Source organism: Pseudophryne corroboree, unplaced genomic scaffold (assembly GCF_028390025.1).
Source record: "Pseudophryne corroboree isolate aPseCor3 unplaced genomic scaffold, aPseCor3.hap2 scaffold_1019, whole genome shotgun sequence".
Taxonomy (NCBI): domain Eukaryota; kingdom Metazoa; phylum Chordata; class Amphibia; order Anura; family Myobatrachidae; genus Pseudophryne; species Pseudophryne corroboree.
Genome location: NW_026967646.1, coordinates 58,666 through 65,588, shown reverse-complemented (window position 1 = coordinate 65,588; position 6,923 = coordinate 58,666). Strand labels below are relative to the sequence as shown.

General features: G+C 34.0%; 1 non-coding gene across 1 annotated transcript; it reads right to left on the bottom strand.

Moving 5' to 3' along the window:
* Positions 1 to 810: 810 nt before the first annotated feature.
* Positions 811 to 884, bottom strand: TRNAN-AUU (transfer RNA asparagine (anticodon AUU)). Its single transcript has one exon. It is a non-coding gene; the product is annotated as a tRNA-Asn (tRNA).
* Between the last annotated feature and the right edge of the window lie 6,039 nt (positions 885 to 6,923).

Below are 6,923 nucleotides of genomic sequence, written 5' to 3'. Positions count from 1 at the left end.
ATCCAAAACAGGGATTGATATTTTGTCTCTTTTATTTTTACTTAAAGTACAATAACTTTTACCATTTTAATTTGTTTTAATAGTATATTGACAGTATTGTTTTCTTTCAAAAATCCACTTCATTTTCTTTACCCTATTATTAAAATGGTAATTGACAAAAACAAACTACATTGTCACCAGAAGAGCAATACAAAATGTACAAGTGATATATTAAAATCATCTTTCCAGCTTGAATTTCAATGATGCATTGGGTCAACAAATTTGTGAGAAACATCTTCACCCTTAAATAAAGATTTTCTTAATTCCTTACCTGTGTGCTAATTAGATATCACCTTGTTTTCACATTAAACAGACTTCCACATGAGAAAGCAGCAAGGAAGCAGTGGCGTTAATGTTTCCTGGTGTCAACTTGTATTATTTCAGTAGACATTGAAATGAGGATGCATCTTGCTGCCTTTCCAATGAAGCAAGTTTAATTTAGTAATAGGTGAAAAACCATCCTTACAAAGGTGTTAATCAGAGACTTGGCTTTGTGGACACTTTTCAGAGAACAAATTTGTTAGCATAAAAATAAAGCCAGAAAATGAAGAGCTGTTTAATCACTCGATTGGATTTTTCTGCCAGCATATTTTTTTTCTCTGCAACCCACTGCTAAATTGTGCTTCCTAGCTGTTTTTTTTATAAAATCACTGAATCAAATCTAACTCTGATTACATCAGAGAAGGCCATGTACCCTACACCATAAGAGGGGGTTTGAAATTTTGACTTGTCTACTTAAATATCACCAAAATCTGATCACAAGTTTAATTAGGTCCCTGGGTGGGATTGAACCACCAACCTTTCGGTTAATAGCCGAACACACTAACCGATTGCGCCACAGAGACACTTTGCGAAAAGTGCCTACTGACAAAGGCTAATAAGCATACATCTAGAACGTTTCCTAGAAAAACATTAAAAAATCAATAATCTGGAGAGTTTTTGTAAGATGTTTCTTCCATCAACTAACGAATAAACACATTGGTACTTTCCCATGATGAGTGAGTGCTTCAGGATCTCTTGCACTTACATGTGCAGCAGAGTACTGCAATGGAAGCATGCTGGACCCATAACCCAGAGGTAGGCAGATTGAAACTATCCTTTGCTATATGCATTTTTTTGTTAATTTAAGTAATCAAAACTGGGATTGATATTTTTGCTCTTTTATTTTTACTTAAAGTACAATAACTTTTACCATTTTAATTTGTTTTAATAGTATATTGACAGTATAGTTTTCTTTCAAAAATCCACTTAATTTTCTTTACCCTGTTATTAAAATGGTAATTGACAAAAAAAACTACATTGTCACCAGAAGAGCAATACAAAATGTACAAGTGATATATTAAAATCATCTTTCCAGCTTGAATTTCAATGATGCATTGGGGCAACAATTTTGTGAGAAACATCTTCAAGTAGTGGTGATCTTTAAGTAGACAAGTCAAATTTCATACCCCCTGTTATTGTGTAGGGTACCTGGCCTTCTCTGATGTTATCAGAGTTAGATTTGATTCAGTGATTTTATAAAAAAAGCTAGGAAGCACAATTTAGCAGTGGGTTGCAGAGAAAAAAAATATGCTGGCAGAAAAATCCAATTGAGTGATTAAACAGCTCTTTATTTTCTGGCTTTATTTTTATGCTAACAAATTTGTTCTCTGAAAAGTGTCCACAAAGCCAAGTCTCTGATTAACACCTTTGTAAGGATGGTTTTTCACCTATTACTAAATTAAACTTGCTTCATTGGAAAGGCAGCAAGATGCATCCTCATTTCAATGTCTACTGAAATAATACAAGTTGACACCAGGAAACATTAACGCCACTGCATCCTTGCTGTTTTCTCATGTGGAAGTCTGTTTAATATGAAAACAAGGTGATATCTAATTAGCACACAGGTAAGGAATTAAGAAAATCTTTATTTAAGGGTGAAGATGTTTCTCACAAAATCGTTGCCCCAATGCATCATTGAAATTCAAGCTGGAAAGATGATTTTAATATATCACTTGTACATTTTGTATTGCTCTTCTGGTGACAATGTAGTTTGTTTTTGTCAATTACCATTTTAATAATAGGGTAAAGAAAATGAAGTGGATTTTTGAAAGAAAACAATACTGTTAATATACTATTAAAACAAATTAAAATGGTAAAAGTTATTGTACTTTAAGTAAAAATAAAAGAGCCAAAATATCAATCCCAGTTTTGGATTACTTTAATTAAAAAAAAAAAGCATACAGCAGAGGATAGTTTCAATCTGCCTACCTCTGGGTTATGAGCCCAGCATGCTTCCATTGCTGTACTCTGCTGCACATGTAAGTGCAAGAGATCCTGAAGCACTCACTCATCATGGGAAAGTACCAATGTGTTTCTTCGTTGGTTGATGGAAGAAACATCTTACAAAAACTCTCCAGATTATTGACTTTTTAAAGTTTTTCTAGGAAACGTTTTAGATGAATGCTTATTAGCCCTTGTCAGTATATACTTTTGCAATGTGTTTCTGTGGCGCAATCAGTTAGTGTGTACGGCTATTAACCAAAAGGTTGGTGGTTCAATCCCACCCAGGTACGTAATTGACCTTGTTATCAGATTTTGGTGATCTTTAAGTAGACAAGTCAAAATTTCAAACCCCCTGTTATGGTGTAGGGTACCTGGCCTTCTCTGATGTAATCAGAGTTAGATTTGATTCAGTGATTTATAAAAACAGCTAGGAAGCACAATTTAGCAGTGGGTTGTAGAGAAAAAGAAATATGCTGGCAGAAAAATCCAATTGAGTGATTAAACAGCTCTTCATTTTCTGGCTTTATTTTTATGCTAACAAATTTGTTCTCTGAAAAGTGTCCACAAAGTAAAGTCTCTGATTAACACCTTTGTAGGGATGGTTTTTCACCTATTACTAAATTAAACTTGCTTCATTGGAAAGGCAGCAAGATGCATCCTCATTTCAATGTCTACTGAAATAATACAGATTGACACCAGGAAACATTAACGCCACTGCATCCTTGCTGCTTTCTCATGTGGAAGTCTGTTTAATGTGAAAACAAGGTGATATCTAATTAGCACACAGGTAAGGAATTAAGAAAATCTTTATTTAAGGGTGAAGATGTTTCTCACAAAATCGTTGCCCCAATGCATCATTGAAATTCAAGCTGGAAAGATGATTTTAATATATCACTTGTACATTTTGTATTGCTCTTCTGGTGACAATGTAGTTTGTTTTTGTCAATTACCATTTTAATAATAGGGTAAAGAAAATGAAGTGGATTTTTGAAAGAAAACAATACTGTCAATATACTATTAAAACAAATTAAAATGGTAAAAGTTATTGTACTTAAAGTAAAAATAAAAGAGCCAAAATATCAATCCCAGTTTTGGAATACTTTAATTAACAAACAAAAAAATGCATATAGCAGAGGATAGTTTCAATCTGCCTACCTCTGGGTTATGGGCCCAGCATGCTTCCATTGCTGTACTCTGCTGCACATGTAAGTGCAAGAGATCCTGAAGCACTCACTCATCATGGGAAAGTACCAATGTGTTTCTTCGTTGGTTGATAGAAGAAACATCTTACAAAAACTCTCCAGATTATTGACTTTATTAAGTTTTTCTAGGAAACGTTTTAGATGAATGCTTATTAGCCTTTGTCAGTATGTACTGTTTGCAAAGTGTCTCTGTGGCGCAATCAGTTAGTGTGTACGGCTATTAACCAAAAGGTTGGTGGTTCAATCCCACCCAGGGACGTAATTGACCTTGTTATCAGATTTTGGTGATATTTAAGAAGACAAGTCAAAATTTCAAACCCCCTCTTATTGTGTAGGGTACCTGGCCTTCTCTGATGTAATCAGAGTTAGATTTGATTCAGTGATTTTATAAAAACAGCTAGGAAGCACAATTTAGCAGTGGTTTGCAGAGAAAAAAAATATGCTGGCAGAAAATCCAATTGAGTGATTAAACAGCTCTTAATTTTCTTGCTTTATTTTTATGCTAACAAATTTGTTCTCTGAAAAGTGTCCACAAAGCCAAGTCTCTGATTAACACCTTTGTAGGGATGGTTTTTCACCTATTACTAAATTAAACTTGCTTCATTGGAAAGGCAGCAAGATGCATCCTCATTTCAATGTCTACTGAAATAATACAGGTTGACACCAGGAAACATTAACGCCACTGCATCCTTGCTGCTTTCTCATGTGGAAGTCTGTTTAATGTGAAAACAAGGTGATATCTAATTAGCACACAGGTAAGGAATTACGAAAATCTTTATTTAAGGGTGAAGATGTTTCTCACAAAATTGTTGCCCCAATGCATCATTGAAATTCAAGCTGGAAAGATGATTTTAATATATCACTTGTACATTTTGTATTGCTCTTCTGGTGACAATGTAGTTTTTTTTGTCAATTACCATTTTAATAACAGGGTAAAGAAAATTAAGTGGATTTTTGAAAGAAAACTATACTGTCAATATACTATTAAAACAAATTAAAATGGTAAAAGTTATTGTACTTAAAGTAAAAATAAAAGAGCAAAAATATCAATCCCAGTTTTGATTACTTAAATTAACAAAAAAAATGCATATAGCAAAGGATAGTTTCAATCTGCCTACCTCTGGGTTATGGGTCCAGCATGCTTCCATTGCAGTACTCTGCTGCACATGTAAGTGCAAGAGATCCTGAAGCACTCACTCATCATGGGAAAGTACCAATGTGTTTATTCGTTAGTTGATGGAAGAAACATCTTACAAAAACTCTCCAGATTATTGATTTTTTAATGTTTTTCTAGGAAACGTTCCAGATGTATGCTTATTAGCCTTTGTCAGTAGGCACTTTTTGCAAAGTGTCTCTGTGGCGCAATCGGTTAGTGTGTTTGGCTATTAACCGAAAGGTTGGTGGTTCAATCCCACCCAGGGACCTAATTTCCCTTGTTATCAGATTTTGGTGATCTTTAAGTAGACAAGTCAAAATTTCAAACCCCCTGTTACGGTGTAGGGTACCTGGCCTTCTCTGATGTAATTAGATTTGATTCAGTGATTTTATAAAAACAGCTAGGAAGCACAATTTAGCAGTGGGTTGCAGAGAAAAAAAATATGCTGGCAGAAAAATCCAATTGAGTGATTAAACAGCTCTTCATTTTCTGGCTTTATTTTTATGCTAACAAATTTGTTCTCTGAAAAGTGTCCACAAAGCCAAGTCTCTGATTAACACCTTTGTAAGGATGGTTTTTCACCTATTACTAAATTAAACTTGCTTCATTGGAAAGGCAGCAAGATGCATCCTCATTTCAATGTCTACTGAAATAATACAAGTTGACACCAGGAAACATTAACGCCACTGCATCCTTGCTGCTTTCTCATGTGGAAGTCTGTTTAATATGAAATCAAGGTGATATCTAATTAGCACACAGGTAAGGAATTAAGAAAATCTTTATTTAAGGGTGAAGATGTTTCTCACAAAATCGTTGCCCCAATGCATCATTGAAATTCAAGCTGGAAAGATGATTTTAATATATCACTTGTACATTTTGTATTGCTCTTCTGGTGACAATGTAGTTTGTTTTTGTCAATTACCATTTTAATAATAGGGTAAAGAAAATGAAGTGGATTTTTGAAAGAAAACAATACTGTCAATATACTATTAAAACAAATTAAAATGGTAAAAGTTATTGTACTTAAAGTAAAAATAAAAGAGCCAAAATATCAATCCCAGTTTTGGAATACTTTAATTAACAAACAAAAAAATGCATATAGCAGAGGATAGTTTCAATCTGCCTACCTCTGGGTTATGGGCCCAGCATGCTTCCATTGCTGTACTCTGCTGCACATGTAAGTGCAAGAGATCCTGAAGCACTCACTCATCATGGGAAAGTACCAATGTGTTTCTTCGTTGGTTGATAGAAGAAACATCTTACAAAAACTCTCCAGATTATTGACTTTATTAAGTTTTTCTAGGAAACGTTTTAGATGAATGCTTATTAGCCTTTGTCAGTATGTACTGTTTGCAAAGTGTCTCTGTGGCGCAATCAGTTAGTGTGTACGGCTATTAACCAAAAGGTTGGTGGTTCAATCCCACCCAGGGACGTAATTGACCTTGTTATCAGATTTTGGTGATATTTAAGAAGACAAGTCAAAATTTCAAACCCCCTCTTATTGTGTAGGGTACCTGGCCTTCTCTGATGTAATCAGAGTTAGATTTGATTCAGTGATTTTATAAAAACAGCTAGGAAGCACAATTTAGCAGTGGTTTGCAGAGAAAAAAAATATGCTGGCAGAAAATCCAATTGAGTGATTAAACAGCTCTTAATTTTCTTGCTTTATTTTTATGCTAACAAATTTGTTCTCTGAAAAGTGTCCACAAAGCCAAGTCTCTGATTAACACCTTTGTAGGGATGGTTTTTCACCTATTACTAAATTAAACTTGCTTCATTGGAAAGGCAGCAAGATGCATCCTCATTTCAATGTCTACTGAAATAATACAGGTTGACACCAGGAAACATTAACGCCACTGCATCCTTGCTGCTTTCTCATGTGGAAGTCTGTTTAATGTGAAAACAAGGTGATATCTAATTAGCACACAGGTAAGGAATTACGAAAATCTTTATTTAAGGGTGAAGATGTTTCTCACAAAATTGTTGCCCCAATGCATCATTGAAATTCAAGCTGGAAAGATGATTTTAATATATCACTTGTACATTTTGTATTGCTCTTCTGGTGACAATGTAGTTTTTTTTGTCAATTACCATTTTAATAACAGGGTAAAGAAAATTAAGTGGATTTTTGAAAGAAAACTATACTGTCAATATACTATTAAAACAAATTAAAATGGTAAAAGTTATTGTACTTAAAGTAAAAATAAAAGAGCAAAAATATCAATCCCAGTTTTGATTACTTAAATTAACAAAAAAAATGC